At 41.2% G+C, this 17,662-nt stretch overlaps 1 long non-coding RNA gene across 1 annotated transcript in view; it reads right to left on the bottom strand.

The window, feature by feature from the left end:
• Positions 1–13,782: 13,782 nt before the first annotated feature.
• LOC121110954 overlaps positions 13,783–17,662 on the bottom strand; it is a 30,472-nt gene continuing 26,592 nt past the window's right edge. Inside the window, exon 4 of the long non-coding RNA XR_005860406.2 lies at positions 13,783–16,081. This is a non-coding gene — a long non-coding RNA (uncharacterized LOC121110954). The remainder of the gene's footprint in view (positions 16,082–17,662) is intronic.

Here is a 17,662-nt window from a genome sequence, read left to right as displayed (position 1 = left end):
ATTCTGGCTGCCCATGAGTTAATGCAAGTTGGTAATCAGCAGAAAACTGCTTTCTTAGACCTCATGCTTTAGCAGTTAATGCCTGGATAGTCAGATTTTTCTTCATGGCATCCGTAAATACTGTTTTGTAGACCTTACATGTACGCATGCATTTAAAATAGCAGTTCGATGCTTTGCCATTTTATAATAGCTAATTTGCTTTCCAGATCGCTGCGTTTTGCATAACAGGTTATAAGACAAGTGTAATAAATCAACCAACCCCATATATTTCACTTGAATAAAATACATGTCCTCAGATATTGAAAGTCAGCATCTTTTCCCAACTCACTGAGAAGTTGTGGTTCATACCACTGTTAAGATTTGCTTTTTATGCAGTAACGTATTTCTATAAACCCCATACCCAGCAGTTGAAATCACTTTTCCTCACTCACATTCTTCGTGAACACTGAAGCACAGAGGCATTTTGGCCATTAAATGTAACACCTGAAAACATGGAGTTGTTTCACCCATTGCTACTTATTTCTTCTTATTACATTGCCATCCCAATAAGCTGTGGCAGCTCAACAGCTGAGAAAAATCAGCTGAATCAGAGAGAGCTTAACTTAGTTTGTACTCAGAGGCTGTATTTCTAACAAACACAAATCTGCAAGAAAAATAAACAACAGAGTTGATGGAAGAATTGGCGACAATAAGTTTTAAAGTATCTGTTGGGTCAGAATAAAGATTTTGTCCACCAATGTAAGATATTTATTCTTAGTGGGGAAGCACAAGAAAATAGCACAGTCTCACAAAAAGGCTAAAAATACTGCTCCCGAGAGCAGTTATTACATGAGATTGCACAAGCAATAATTATATGACAATTACTGCATCAAAGCTCTTCATAATTAGAGTGGATGCCTTTTTGTTAGCCAAAGATGGAACTCTATCGCTGAGCTTACAAACTAAAGCATAAATATAAACAAAGTGTTATGTATGTATCTTACACAGAATTGCAAAGGGACGTTAATGCCATGCTGAAAAAATGACATTTGTGAATTCAGCCTAGGTGTCATCACCAGAAATGAAAAAATATTTAACTTGGTTATGTTCAGTGGTAGTTTAAGACATATTGCTGATATGAGGTAAATTAAAGGATTGAATTTTAACAGCATATAATCATTAGCCATTTGGGAGATTTAAGGTGATGTAGAGAAATAAGTAATAATTAAATAACAATTTAATTACAAATTCAAAGATGACAAGATTAATGAACGTACTAGCAAGATATCCTAAATCAATTTTTATGCATATGCACAGACGCAAAATACATACACACAGAATGGAAAAGGCCCCCAGGATCATCCCATCCAACCATGCACCTACTACCAATATTTCCCCACTAAACTATGTCTCTTAGTACCATATCTAAACATTTCTTAAACACCTGCAGGGACAGTGACTACCTCCCTAGGCAGCCCATTCCAGCACCTGCTCAGCCTTTCAGAGAAAGAATGGTTTCTTAATAACTAATCCAAACCTCCCCCTAGCAGCACCTCATGCCATTCCCTCCAGCCCTGTCAGTAGTTATATGGAAGAAGAGGCCGACACCCACCTTGCCCCAACCTCCTTTCAGGTGGGTCTCCCGTGAGCCTCCTCCAAACTGAACAATCCCAATTCCATCAGCTGTTCCTCATCAGCTTTGTTGCTGTTCTGGACATTCTTCAGGGCCTCAATGTCTTTCTTGTAGTGAGGGGCCCAAAACTGAATGCAGTGCTCAAGATGGGGCCTCACCAGAGCTGAGTACAGAGGAACGATCTCTTCCCTGCTCCTGCTGGGAGCACTGTATCTGACACAAGCCAGAATACCATTGAACTTCTTGGTTACTTGGGCAAACAGATGGCTCATGTTTAGGTGAGCATCAACCAGCACCCCCAGGTCTGTTTCTTCTGCATAGTCTTCCAGCTTCTCTGGTCTAAAACTGTAGCGTTGCTTAGGGTTGTTGTGACCAAAGCACAGGACCTAGCACTTGGTCTTGTTGAACTTCATCCCATTGGCATCAGCCCAGCGATCCAGCACATCCAGGCATCTCTGAAAGAGAGGAGCTCCCCAGGGGCAGATCAATGCTTCCTCCCAGTTTGGTATCACCTGCAAGCTTACTAAGGGTATACTCAGTCCTCTCATCAAAGATTTTAAACAGGAGATGTGCTGACACCAGCTCCCAGAGAACACAGCGTATGACCCATCGTCAGCTGGATTTAACTCCATTCACCACTGTAGTGGAAATGCTAAGTGATTGAGCACCTGGTACCAATTTACCTGGTGCAGTGCCAACCCAGGGGAGCACAGGTGCATCCAATGAACCTGAGTGACCGGAAGGCGAGGAGCCAGGATCCACCCCTTCCCTGAGCTCATTTAAGGGTTGGCGGGGGGAGGTAAGAGTGTTTTGCTGGTGTTCCCTGTATACCTGAAGCCCTCTGAAGGTAAGCAGCTTCTTTCTTTTATTATTTTATTTTTATCCTGATAGCTATTGCATTTGAGCCAACCCTTGCTTGCTGGTGCCTTGCTGCTCTGCTATTATTGGTGTGCTTTTTTGTTGTGTTGTAACTGCTATTTTTCTGGGCCTATACAGCTCTTTACCTAGCAAAGAGTGTACCTGTCTAAGTCATAGGCTGCTAATTTTTCTAGGTAAGTGTTTGAGATGCTGTCAAAGACTTTGCTGAAGTTTGGGTAGACTATGGCAGTAGCCTGTTTTTCATCTTCTAAGTGGGTTGCTTAATCATAGAAGGAAATCAGGTTGGTTTAGCAGGATCTGTCTTTTGTGAGCCCCCTGCTGTCTGGATATGGTTTTTGAGCATGGGATACACATATGTACTTAAGTACATAGAAATATGTGGATCTAGTACAATATCTGAACACTCAAGCTAGTGAAACAAATTTCTATTTATAGAACACATATATAGGTGGTGAGGTGGATGGAGGAAGAATAAACTAGCCTAAATGTAGCATCTCCCCCTACTTGAGTTTGGAGCAAATACTCACTGTGTATTAGCGTTTCTCAGTGGGCTATAATAGGAACTGACTTGAGGTGGATGGGCAGATGACTTTGTCTTGGCCCTGTTGATAGACAGCCTTGAGAATGTGGTAGTACTGAGAGGTGTCCTAATGTGGGGAAGATACTGGTAACAGCTCACTGAAATCCATGAGAACTTAAAGGGCCTTACTTTATATTACTATTTGTAGGGTCTGAGCTGATTGACTTTTGTTGGGTACTTTTCCGAACTAGCTCCTTTAGATGCCAAAATATTCTGGTACTTTTCAGCAGTTGTGTGATCACCAGAACTTGTTGGTTTTGTGAATTTTAGACTATGCTCTTTGGGCTATGACCCAGGTACAGGTGTGTGAGACTGTCTGGGGATTACTGTTTCTAGGAGACAGAAGGAGAGCAGGAGCAAAGTACAATAAGGGGGTGTATTAACACTCTAGTCGAAATTGCTTCTTACAATTTACAGGAAAGCAGGGGCCCAGAATGAGAAGAAGTACCTTTGCTCACTGGTCTTCTATCTTTCACAATTTATGCCAAGATTGGCATGTAATCCAAGGAGAAGGATTGCAGAAAGAGGCCTAATGGAAAAGGGATGGGGAGGGGAGGCAAGGGAGAGCTGCACCACCACAATAGGGGAAGCTTTACTAAGTTAATTTAATGCATTCTCACCAGAGCATTACTTTCTGCTGAAGACATCTGTCATAGTTGTATTACATTACAATTCACTGTCTGTACTATGCTACAACCTATGCTACAGCTGCTCCAGATCTCTAGAACAGGCCTGGGAGTGCCTGAAGTGTGTTTGATACCCCAGTCCATGTCAACTTTAGGATCAATTTTAGAAGTATGGAAGCTTTACTTTTGAATTTTGTTCCTGAGCTTGAAGCAAGAGTTGGGACTTTACCTTTTTTACTTTAAGGAAGTGTTGAAACAATTGTTCTATAGAGGCATTCCTGTGAGTAAGCCTTATCCTGGTAACTTCTAGTATGACAAAGTTGTCATTGGAACACAGGTCTCCACCTTTGCAGTTATTAAAGATACATGCCCTCCTCTCCTCCTTGCTTATAGTGAAAGAACAAGTATCTTCTTCTTTGAATTAAGTCATATGCCTTTGTGATTTGTATTGCTGCTGAATGAGCTGAAGCCGAAGTTCTCAGCTGTATCCTCTGTGTAGCCCCTTCTACAGATGGTTTAAAACCCAGTCATGCTAATCCATAGGAAGGCAGGTTGACAAAGGGTGAAGAATTAGCTTTTACAGGTGTGCTTATTTAAGAAGTAGACACAGACAGCTGACTTTTTTTGTTAATAAACTGCTTGTTGTGAAGTCTTTAAACGGAACAATCTGTGTGTTTTTGGAGAATGGAGCTATCTAAGATCTTGAACTCTATGGAAACTTTTGTAAACTTTAAGTCTGATGTAACCAGAAGGGTAATACTATATAAATGGCCATGAAGTGTGAGGTGGTTGTCATTCACTGTGGTAGTAATCCAACTGAGTTGTCTGGAAATAAATCAGCAAACCTAGTGTGACCCAGTCTGCTGTAATTTCTCCCTTTTACGTTTACCATTTAGTTTGGTCTCTTCTGGTTTAGGATTCAGGTCTTTTCAACAGTTGACTATCTGGTTAAAATCACACTTCTGTGTAATTCCGGTTTAGATAAAATTTATGTGAAGGGTACCAGGTTTGTGTTTTATTATTGCAAACCGTGTAAATGAAGGTCAGATCTGGAGCTGCTTGTTTTAGAGTTGCATTTGTTTAGTCACTATGGGAAGCGAAAGTCCCTTTAACAAGTGAAAGTACATGCTGCACTGCCACAAATGTGAACCTTTAGACCACAGCGTTGCTCAAGATAAAGAGTAGCTTTTAGTGTGGAAATCGAGACTGAGAAGACTCTTCATGTTCTCAGGAGACTTCTCCTGTGCTAGATCTCTCTAGGTTTTATTTGCCATTATTTTACATAAGCTGTTATTAGAAAGTCTGAATACAGCTTCTCTGTTTGAGTTTCCAGCCCTCAGAAAAGCAAATGAGCAGAAACAGACACAGGTGTAGTTAAAAACATAACAAACCTGTTACAAGAAAAAATAGTTGGAGGAGAAATCAAGTCTTTAAGCTTGCTGCTGTACCTGTAATCAAGGCTCAGTTGTTGTGTAAATAGTCTGTGGGTATATAAAGCCTCCTACCTGAAGTGAGGACTCAGCAGTGCTTTGTTCATCAGTCTCAGTACATCAGTTCTATTAGTACTGATCCACCTTCTCAACCCTTCCTGTTCCATGTTCCCTTCATGGCCAAAGGGCTTGGTGACTTTCCAGCAAGGTGAGCCTTGCCTTCCTTTGGGAAAATCCTATGGGAATGTACTACCAGTTCCCTGCCCTGTTGTTCTTTCCCTAGATAAAAACCAAACAAATTGCATCACCTCTTCCTCAGCATTGTAGAAGCTGTTTCCAGGCAAGAAGTCTCTTGTTAATTCCTTACAAACTCTAGGAGTGCACTGTGTATTCCTGCAGCTTGGCCTCATGCTGGCTGTTCACATTGGCAAACAAAGCACTCAGGTAGAGACATGTTGCCCTCTTTTGAGGCCTGTATTCTTATGTCTTTTTACCACCTCTCTGAGATGGTAGCCAAACCTCTGTCTCCCCAGCATTCCCACTCAATCCATCAGTATGCTGCCTCCCCAAAATTAGGAGCTCTGACCTGGCCCATTGTTCTCTGCTTCTTTTTTTGTGGGCCGACTCCCTAGTAATGCTCAGAATTGTTCTGAATAATCAAGTAACATAATGAATAACATCTCTTTATTCTACTTCCCCCTAAATAGAACACGTAAGGCTAAAATGAAGATATTCTTGCACACTATCATGGATCTATTTGTCAGTCAGTTCCTGTATGAGACCACAAAGTTGCTGTCTAAAGATGGGCCCAATCTGCATGTTTCAGAAGCTGCAGTTTCTACTACTTATCAGGCAGTTTCAGAATGTTATCACTTGGTTCTTACCTAGGTTTTTTTTCCCAAAGGAGCTTTCTCAAGCAGAGAAATTCCTATTCTATCCAATGCCAAAGGCTGGCTGAAAAATTAAGCACCATTAAAATAAACCTTTTAATCTTTACTCTAAGAGAGCTCAATAGGTGTTTTTATCTGAACAAGATTAAATTACAAATTTGGTACAACAGATGTCAAACATTGGTGGTAGCAGTCAGATCAATAAAAAATCCTCAAGATATTTGGGTTCAAAGGACATGTTTGATGGCACTCTTAGTCAAAACTAGCGTAGTTCCAATCCAAAAGCAAATGCAGCTGAATTATAGATTTCTCTATGAAGTCATTGATGGAAAATCGTTATAAAACATATTTGTTTCTACTGCTGTCACAGTTCTCTGGCCTGTTTATGGAAAATATTCCCTTACAAAAACCTTCAACATTCAAGAGTAAATAACCAGGGTGGAGCAGTACTTTGCTGTGTATACTACATGCAAAATACTTCAAGCATTCCTTTTCATGCAGTGCCTACACAGGAAGGTTGGTTGTACATACCAAAGGAAAAGTATGCACTGAAGAGCAGATCAAAATTGATTAGAGCTTTCTACTTGCCTGAATTAACTCATTTGAATGGATCGAGTTTACCACATGATCTAGGTTATTTTATGCCTATCCCCCCTCTAATTATTTTCCAGAGATCTTGAGTAAATTTGTATTTATTTCTTTACTGTTAATGACTGTTTTGAGTATTGTTGTGACAGGTGTTGCAACTCCAACCAAAATACATTCCTGAACAGCAGTTTTCTATTCTCAGTTTGTACCTGCCAGTTGCTTTCCTCATGCATAATGCCAGCTCTTTCTCTTTGAAGCCATTTTTCTAACACAATATGATAACAGTTACATTTCTCTGTGGGTCAAGCAACCTCTGTTCTTTCAGTCTTTTCATACTGGTGATGTGTTTTCATATTTCTTATCATTCTTGATGTTATTCTCAACCCTGACTCCTATGGTTCTGTACATACCTTCAAATACAGTGCTCCGCTACTTCAGTGGAGTCCTTCTTAATGACTGCATGGTGCAGTTACATTATGTGCCTCACAGGATAACTTATTGTTCATGCATCTATATATGCTGTTTGCTTTTTTGCAACAAACTCACACTGTATGCTGAGCTTCAGCTTGTAATCCATGATTACCTCCAGATCTGCAGAAATACCAGCTAGCCCTTTAACCTCCAGCATGACTTTATGAAGTTGCTTTCTGTTGCTTAAATTGATTTATTGACATTGAATTGTGGTGACTTTTTTGTTTCCAAAGTATTTGATATTTCTTTCCAGCTTTTACATCCTCTGCTCTACCATCTAGGTCATAAGGAAAATATTTTGTAGTGTAGAAACATGAACAAATTCTGGTGATATCTTGCTTGATACTTCCATTCATTTTGACAAGGAATTGCTAGCATTGTTAAGTAGACCAGATCTGCATCTGCTTTAGAGAATGTTCATTTAGGTCATATATTTTTTTATCTTGCTTGTGAGTTGTGTGAGGAGGTATTAGAAGCTTTACTGCAGTCAAATTGTGTCACCTACTTCTCCTGTGTCCACATGGTTTTCTTCAAGGAAGGAAATTAAATACCTTGACGTATCTTGGTTATGACAAATTTATGTAGATTACTTGTCTCCTTTATTCCCAATCACTTCGGATGTTCCATGAATAATGGCACAGCATCTCTAACTTAATTTAGGAAGGTTTAGTGTACAGCTCAATCTCCAAGTGGCTTGCAGATTGTTGCTTTTATTTCAGGAGTCGGACTACTTGACCTTTAAAGGCCCCCTTCCAACTCAAGCAATTATATGATTTTGATTCTCAGCTGAAAAACCCTTTACAGGGTTTCAAATGGCAAAGTTCTCCTGTCATCACAATAAAAAAAATAGTGTTGGCATGTAGATCTCTGCACTGAGGTGAGAATATACCCCTTCAATGTTAAGTACGTGTTTATACTGACCTGCTTATCTCAGGCTTTATCATACAGCTACAATTATTTTAGTAATGTCTCTTTCAGAACAACATAGGAAGAAACAGAAAATACCCAAAACCTCTTATACAAAATATGCTTGTATGGAAAAACCAGGTGTGCTTGGTGTTCCTGAAAGGCCTGGCAGTTGCTGTAAACAACAGTATTTGCAGCCTCTATGTTAAAGTACAGGTACTTTCAGGAGAAACGAATGGTTCCGTTAAACAAGTATTTCCAAGTGTGCCAGTATTACAGCTACCTTTTGGAGGCATGTTGTCTTTAGTAGTGCCACTGGCATTGTAAGCCTTTTCCATCTGAATTCTCAGTGCTGTAGGAAGTATACAGAAGTGTGTTCCTCAAAGCCATGTGCAACCCGTGTATGCTAAACAATTCTTCCACTACAGAATTCCAAATTCTTCTGCTCAACTAAGCAACCAAACCAAACTAACCAAGCAAACAAAACAAAAAGACTCAAAATCATGCTAAAGCAAGTGAAGAGATCACCTACATAAATTCAGGCTTATTGCTATTTTTTCCTGTCCTTTAGCATCTGTTTTTTGGGGGGAAATTGCACTGAGTCTGAACTACATTGGAAAAGGCCTGTGCTCAAGCCCTCCTGAACATGGCTTCAGGTTTGTTTTTGGGAGAAGGTTCTTCTCTGAGAAGGTGGTCAGACACAGAACAGGCTTGTTGTGGCCCCAAGCTGCCAGAGTTCAAGAAGCATCTGGGCAACACTCTCAGACATAAGGGTTGATATTTGGATGGTCTTGTGTGGAGCCAGGAGTTGGACTCGGTGATCCTTATGGGTCCCTTCAAACCAGGGCTGTTCTATGTTTCTGTTGGCTTGACATGGATAGACCTGACCTTTGTCACCTCACCTCGGCTGATTGCCTCCCAGTGGAACCTGTCACTGTCCTGTTCTGATGCAAGTATTGCAGGGTTGTGCTCTGGTCAGCAGGATCAGTGTCTGCCCTCAACTCCTGGCTCTCCTCCCTTTGTGTAGCAGTTGCTGACAGCCTGCATGTGACTATGCTCAGTCTCTTTTGGAGTGATATCTTTCTAGTCACAAAGCCCCAACTCTTCATCTTCAAATCCTTGAGGTCCCCTGGGCAGTTCTAGAGAAGCCAGTGAATAATGGGTTATAACTGCCTTTGAAAAGCAGCAGAGCTATTCATCAGGCAACTATCTGAGTGTTATGAACACGCAGGTTAGGACTCTAGCACAGCTGAGGAAATATATTTAGGAATAGCTTTCATAAGGAGATTGTAGCACAATACTAGACTGTCTGGGGACCAGCACAAGATTTAAGGCTTAGAAAAAGATTCATTCACTGACATTAGTAACTAACATATTGCAATAATAACACATTGCACTCCAAGAATTGCAGAGGCAGAACAATTATCTAATTAGAAAAATAATTACATCGTGTTTTAATTACTTAATAGCAGAGAAATTTTCATCAGGATGAAGGCTGAGAAATGTCATGAAGAATTAACAGGGAGTGTAATTTGGCTGGTATGCAGAACGTTTTCCTTACTGTCATATTTGGAAGCATTCTTGCAGTGGTTCCTCAGAGGCCTACCAAGATTCACTGCATCACCACTTCTGTAACAGGGACCATGTGGACACAGGAGGCCTTGCTAGACCTGAGGAGCTCACTGCAAGAGCCAAGACTTGTGTTTGGCAGTATGTAGGACAGCTGCTGGAGAGGGAGAAAGCCCTAATCCAACAGCAAGCTAGAGAAAGCATTTCAATGATGGAACAATTTAGTTTGCCTTCTCTATAAGTAAACATGCTGAATGCCAAAAATCTTGGCAAGATGCACACTGCAGCTCAGAGGAAACAGATCAACATGCATCTTCCCCTATGGGGAAAAGGGTAGTTAACAGGGGAATATCCCCCCTGTGCAAGGATTTGCTGCCAAGGAAGCATGAGGTCTTTGAAGAAGGTGGAGGATGAGACTGGAGAAAGGAGAGCATGTAATAATTTAAGGATGGCAGTTTTCTGTGAAGGAGTCAGAAGAGGTGGTTGTAATTTGGAGAAATGCTGGATGTGCTCTCTGCCATCACAGCTCAGCAGCTCCAGAACTCAGAGCATGCAGAAATGCCATTATTTGGCAGATTAGGTCTTTTATAGTTCCTATATTATGAAAGAGTTGTATTGCAATGAAAAAAATAATCCATCAAAATATAAATCTGCAAAATACGTGATTTGGAATAAGCATTGGGGATATCCAACTCACACAGGGCTTCATATGACCCAGTATTTTTGTGTAGGATCATTATGGACAAACATTCCAATTTCCTTCAGACTACTTGAGAAGCAGTCTGATGGTTGAAGGGGTGGTGATGTCTAAGGTAGTAACCGTGACAAAGCCAGACCAAAAAGAAGACATAGTTTTAAAGTAAACAGAGTGTAGGCAAGGAATGAAAGCATTCAAATGACACATGTCCTTAAACCAGGGTGCTTGTTTTCGCAGGACTGGTTGCGATTAACATTTGAAAAGGTTTGTAAATAATGTTTCATGCAAATGTTCACTTGGACACAGGCTTGGAAGCTATTAGTTATTCAAAAACAGCTCAAGCATTTTGTCATTGCTGTCTGCTGCATGTTCCTTGCTTTAATCTGTCCTTTGGTCTCGGGGCTGCCAGATTTCCATAACTGGGTCACCCAGTTCTTTCTCAACTTTGCTTTCTGCTGTGAAATGAAAATTGGCATCGTCTGTGACATATATTTAGATATTCTATGAGGAGCTTGAATGGCTGTTATAGGAGGTGTATCAGTAAGGATGCCTAAAATACGTGGTAAGTTTTCAAGGAATGAGTTTGTGGATAATGTGAATTTTCACTGTCAACTGAACCTTGAAAACACAGTGTAGGATGGAAATTGCAGTTTGCTAGTTGGCCAAATGAAAAGAAAGATATGACTTGATACACAGCCATGATAGATCAAATCAAAGAATTGTCTTGGAAGGGACTTCTAAAGATCTGGTCTAGTCCAGCCCCAGCTCAGTGCTTGTACTTGTGCAGTGGAAAAACCCTGTTTGAGTGCCCATTAATATTTTTAATAAAATGATAGCCACGATTTAAAAGTTATTTGTAACTCGGCGATACGAGTTGTTAGGGGAGATGGATTAATTACATTAAGGTGAAAAAGTGGTAGGTGACATTGGAACTGTTTGGAGTTTGGACCACTAGAGGGCGCTCGAGCACCGCTTTCTAAATCTCCTTTTTAACCCTGTAACCACGGCCGGGCTGCGCTGAGAGTGGGGAGAAGAGTTGGGGGGTCGAGTTCGGAACAGTCACCCCCTCTTCTATGCGGGAGCATGAAACGGCTCTTCTGACCCACACAGGCCAGTACAGCATATGCAGAGGGAATAGAGGTGATTCTTGACTTCTCAGCGTTTTTTCACAATGCTCTCTGCAGGTGATTTACTGTATGGCTGTGAAAGTGTATGCAGAGAAGGGGAAGGCTAGGAGAAGTGAGATGGAAGGGACACAGATAAGCATGCTGGAAAACACCTCTGCTGCCCATTTCTTAATGGTGCCAGAGGTGATGTACTTCTGAACCAAATCTGTGCTGTGTAACTGTTGCTGTAGACTCTTTAAGATGCATCCTTTTAAGGTCCTTACTGTATATTTGATCTCTCTAAGTTTTATAGGCCACTAGAATGATGTCTAAGTGATTTTTTTTACACTGTCACTGAAGTTCTAATGGGCTTTAGTGAGGAATAAGCGGTAGGGTTAGAAGGCAGATTTGGAATGGCTGACCCTAAGCCAAAGTTTGGCTTCCACTGCAGCCTCTTAAAGGCAAACCAGAGTGAGGATTTGAGCCCAGGGGCGACACTTCAGCCCCACCTAAAGTGTTGTCAAGATGCTCCTGATTGCAAAAGAGATGTGCTTCTTTCTGAGGCCTTTGAAACTCATCCTCTTGTCTGCTTGCAAAACAAACAAGTTGTTTAGGAGTTGATAGATGAGAATCAGAAATTCCTCTCTTGCAGAAGAATATCCCCAAACTCTGACTCTAAGTAACTTCTGTGATCTGAGATAGCTCATATCATATCATCAGAGAATAGCTCAGGTTGGAAGGTGCTAGATGCTCTCTAGGCCCATATGTCAGACCTCCAAGGCTGGACACTGAACAACTGCTCTGGGCAGTTTGTGTTCCTATTAACAGAGCCCAGGATGCTGCTGATGTTCACCAGGTCACTTAGGTTTCTTTCAGCAGAGCTGCTCCCCAACTGGTTTGATTGACTTTTTTATTCTCCTACATGGCATAGCCAGTATATGTATCAGAATAGAAAATAAGAGACCCTCTTTTTGAAAATCATTCCAGCAAGTCTTAACATGCTTTCCTCATCCAGAAACCAGTGGGTTCCATTGTGATTTCTTGTGTGCAGATATGTGTACATCTGGGGACACATTCGTCAAGCTTAGAGGAGTCTTTGCATTTGTACTCATTGATTTTGAGGCTGATGTATCATTAGTCTAATTTGAAGAGTTACAGAACATCACTGTGAGCTGCAGATACTGAACTTCTTTGGAAGCCGAACTGAGCATTGATTGCTTACCTAAAGAAAAATTAGGTGGCAATCTGTGTTTCCTATGTGCTGCTACTTATGCGTTAGATTGAAAACCACCTTCTTGCAAAGCCTCCTGGCAAAGAAGACAATTTTTTTTCTGTCCTCCATATTAGGGTTGGCGTTATTTATAATGTGGCCAGGAATAGATGCAGGACCTGTCTGCAGTAATCAAAATCAGTTTTGTATCAAACATTTCAGCATCCTTGGCCTTTTCCTTCTACATAGGGCTGGGTCAGTTTTAAGAGTTCCGTTTTGTACCATTGTAATCAGTGGAAGTATCATAATGTGCTTCAGTGCCAAAGGAAGTAAGAGTGAGAACTGAATGCAAGAGTTATTGCTGTCAGAAACAACTACCAGTTTTTTTGCTTGAGTCTGATCTTCAGGTCCTGTTAGTAATTATGCTGTGGCATACAAAACTACATTTTTGTAGTTGTTTTTTGTCTTTCTGTTGCAATTCTCTTCTATATTTTATCCACTAGAAGGCAGAAGAGGTTTAATGAGCATGTTCACAAAACAATTGCACTCTGGGAGGAAGATATATAGCAAGGTGACTACTGCTATTTTTCTGTGGATTCATCATCTTTGGCCTACCAAGCACTTCCCATTTTCAAGGGTCCCAGGGCCTTCAGAAATATGACCTGATATAAGAATTGCATGCAGAAATCATGCTATGGCTCAGCGGTGGGCTATGACACTTCTCAACCTCATAGGACATGCAGGGAAGAACGTTATCTAACTGAAACTTAGAGAGTTTTAAAAGGCAGATTTGCAATTAACTGAGTTGGAATTTGGCCAAGGCAGAGACTTCAATATGTTGTCTTTCCTGTCTCATTTGTGCAAACTCAGGGATAGTGTAACATCCTTGTCTAGAGCTTATGCCTCTGTCAAATACAATTCCATCACTTTCCTGTAGGAAATGTCCAGCCATTTGGTTGCTGGCCAGTTTCTGCACTGCATAGCCCTTAGTGGTCTGCATCTGTGGATGTCTTCGTCATTGTCATCTGTGTCCCTTCTCTAGGATCCTCCCCCATTGCCATGTTTTTCCACTGTAGCTGATCCCAAAGCTTGACTTCACATCCTTTCCTGCTCCCAGTTTCTCTGCCATTCTTACTTTGCATAATGCCTGTTTCCTTTTGAATAACTCCAACAGCAGCAATTGGATTCCTGAATAACAGATGTTATTTAATGCCACCATGACTGATCTGTAGGTCATTAATGTTCTTTCTTAAATACATGCTTTCATACTATAAGCTTCTGCCTAAGTATGTCTTGTTTTCCTACTTTTCCTTAGTAGTGGTTAAGTTCTCTGAATATATTAAAAAGTGTTTCATTTTTTTTCCTAAAGGGAAATACTTTATATTACTGGTAGATGCTAAAACCTGAGTTGACTACAGCGATTTTGTCATTTTGCAAAGATAATCAGTTTTGCCTCATTTATCTGAAAGTTATGCAATGTTATTTGTGAATGTGAAATTTAGATCTTCCTTTGTCACGTGCTTTAGCTCATTTACTATCCTAAGGTCTATTTGAAGTATATGTTGAAAGTGTTGGTGAATTCCTGGTCTTTTGTTTCATACCAGGCTGGGTTTGAACCAGTTGCTTGATTTTTCTGCTGATTCCTATAGCACTGCAGGAGTTCCCAGCATTTATACTACCGATATGCTTACCTGACTGTTGTATCATTTCTACTGTGTTCTATAATAGTGCCTTCTGAACCGAATGAAATGCTTTCATGGCATCAAGGAAGATAGCAAACACTTTTGAACCTCATTCTTCCTTTTTCTGTCAGCTGTAAAAATCTGAATATCTGATTAATACAACTTTACCCTGGTCTGAAGCCACACCATTTTTCTCTCACTGCTCTGTCTAGAGCTGGCTTTGATCTGTTGACTGTTGCCTTCATCAGAATTTTTCTCAGTACTGACAATAAGCTTACACCTCCATAATTATTTTGATCAGCAGGATCTCCTTTGGCCGGGTTTGGTACAGCTATTGCCTTCAGCTAGTCACCTGGTATTTTCTCTCACCCCCACAACTGTTTGTATTTTTGTACAAGCTCCAAAACCTTCCTCATTTTTAACTGATGCACTGTGCTGTCTGTTCTTCTGATCCTGGCTGAGTACTTATTCAGCACTGCCTTACAGGTTAACTTGTCTGTTCTTGCAAAGCGCCTTTGAATCATTCATACACAAACATCTTCATGATGCCAATGCTGTGTTTTATCATTAAAGCTTAATATAGAACTAATTTCTACTACTCACAGTAGCAAATATGAACAGGAGGTCTTGGAGATGCTTCTTTTTTAACATATAACAAGATAACTACAGGAAAGTGTGGTTTAATTCTTAAATTTCTGGCTGCTATGGACACCTTCTAAAAAATGTGTGGATCATGCTATGTTAGCCCTTTGGATTTCATCCCCATGTCCCCATTCCCTGCAGTCAAAGGATGAAATACTCCTTCTGCTCAGATCTCTTCACAAGTCACCCTGCTGCAGGTGATGGAGGAAATCTTAGGTCAGATCAGCAATGTATTTTCTTCCATTGCAGGACTTTGGCAACAGGCAGAGTTGAAATTTTAGTGGGCAACTCTGAAATGGTGGGAGGGAAGCACCACCAGGACACACTTTTCTCATAGTTTCTGTTGGTTAGTTGTCAGATGGTTACGAAAACAGTGTGTGGCTCTTATTTTTCCAGATGTTTGGGAATGTATTTATTTGTACAAGAACTGAAAATCCAGCCTGGAGTCCTTGTATATACTGGGTTTTAAACATGACAGCAACGCTTTGAGTGGCTTGACTGTTCATTGGGTAGAAAACAAAATCTTTGGCTATTACAAAAGAAATGCCTTTTTAACATCATGTAGTGTTGCCTTATTTTTGTACTACGGAGACAGCAAAATTGACTGTGACTTTGACTTTACTGTGACTTTTTCTGTTATTGTTATTCACACTTCTGTTACAGGCAAAAAAAAAATTAGCATTAAGTATTTATGATTTGAATTTTAAAGCCCTTCTGTGTGTTGTTCCCATAAAGATGGGTCGTTATGTTAACGGATGCACTTGAGTGCTTCCATGACAGTAAACCATGTGGTTTCTTGTCACTGTGTTCCAGCTATGAGTTTGGCCTTAATCATATACAGCATCTCATTCCTCAGCTTTCCTCTCTAACTTCTTCGCTATCTCCCTTCACCTCCTTTCATTTTTATTCTTCCCTCCTTGCTTTTCCTGCCCAGAAGTTTACTGGAGGAAAATCATTTCCCTCCTGTGAACCCTTTGTATTTGCACCCAGTTTATGATATTCATTGTGCCTTTGAAGCTTCTGAGTCCCTCCACCTCCCACTGCAGCAGGTGTGAAGAAGTCCGGCAACTTGCAGAACAAATCCTTAGATCATTTTGGATTGTTGTTTCCACTGCAGCCATGGTGTAGAACCAGTGATGAATTTGACCCATCGAATCTTCCAGGATGTGTAAAACACGCTTATGTTCAGCTCCCTGCAAATAAGAAATAGCTTGAAGATTAAAAACCAACCAGCAGATGATTAAGCACCTTTTCACTCCCTATTACTCACTCTGCTCACCCTCCCACGTGAGTTTCCCACAGCTCAGTACATGTTGTATGTTTCCTTTTCTCACTGTACCCTGGCACACACTGTGGCATTTGACAGAGGGTCTGTTGGGGGAATTTCCCAAAAGTAAGAGAAAAGAGGTCTGTGGAGATGTCTTGCTGAACACAGTTGTTTTGGGCTGCAGGCTCTGTGCTCAGGATGGGTTTGGAGAAAAGCAGAAAAACAACAAGTTTTTGTTCTTAATTCTTTTCTCAGGCCTTTTCTCAGTTGGTTCCGTTGCTATCACTTTGAAGACTATTTTACACACCCTTGTGAAAGGCGTGTTTGGGTCTCTGTGACGGCCGATAAGGACGGTGCGGGGCGGTGGGCTCACCCCACCCGCTGACCACACAGCCTTTCCCTTTCCTCTGTCTCTACTCTCTTTCTGAGTTGCTGGGACACATGGGAGGAGGGATAGCTGTCTCCTCATTATCATCGCCTTGCAGAGAAAGCACTCAGCAGCTTGTGCCTCAGCTTCACTGCCTGTGTTTGTACCTTGTGTTTCTTTCTCTTTTGTTAAGAAACTTTATCAGCTCCTTCAGCTGCATTTTGGCAAAACAGAGCCTGTCCACTTAGAGCATGTTTGGAAAGCTCAAACCTACAGCAATATGCATGGAAAATTTTGGGGAAGGATTACCTCAGGTGAGGTGCCAACAGAATGGTACCTGTCATTATGCTTTCAGGAGACCAGGTAGCCTTCTTGCAGCCCTTCAGCAGTCAGGGATGTGCCAGCAGTCTGTTGTCCTTTAATTCTCCATTCTTTCCTCTGTAAAAGCTTTTACTCTCTAAGGAAGAACCTGAGGGGAATACAGTCCTTAGAGCTGGTTTCCTCTCAGCTCCCCACAGCTGAGATCAGCAGGAGCAACAGCCGGCTCCCTCTGGTAGCTCATCCTCATGGGTACCTGCAGCCTTTAGGAGGGCTGCTCTTAAGGGCCGGCAGGCAGCGAGGCCTGTTGTGGTTACCCTCGTGTTCCCAGTAACCTGGCTCCTGGGCCTCTGTGCAAGTCTGGCCTCCTTCCTTACACAGCATTTTTCTGTAGCCATCCTTTGTGAGCATTCCTCACTCCCTGCAGTTGTCACTGCGCTTTCATTGGGTAGATGATTTTATTTAAGTTGTGAATATTCTATCTTTTCTTACAGGATTCTGTATACTTTCCACCCTTTATGTAGTTCTAGTTAAAGCATACTGGGAAGAAAGCTGATGTTCTGCACCACATCTGCTCTTGATTTGAAACCACTTAGGCACATAATTAACTATGAGATTTTTGTGCAGCCCTATAGTGTTCTGCCAGAGTATTCCTATGTTATAAGGATCTCTATAGGACTAGGCTTTGGTCTGCAAATACTCCAGGCCAGCAACTGTTTTGTGGCATGCCTAGTGTAATAGGGGTACACAATGATAGATGAGAAGCTTGGGGAGCAAGGAGGGAGCTGAAACATGTTCAAAGTGATGTGAATGTTTCCTTAC

This window comes from Gallus gallus, chromosome 5 (assembly GCF_016699485.2).
Source record: "Gallus gallus isolate bGalGal1 chromosome 5, bGalGal1.mat.broiler.GRCg7b, whole genome shotgun sequence".
NCBI lineage: Eukaryota > Metazoa > Chordata > Aves > Galliformes > Phasianidae > Gallus > Gallus gallus.
The sequence above is the reverse complement of the archived record's forward strand: the minus strand, read 5'-3'. Positions and strand labels throughout refer to the sequence as shown.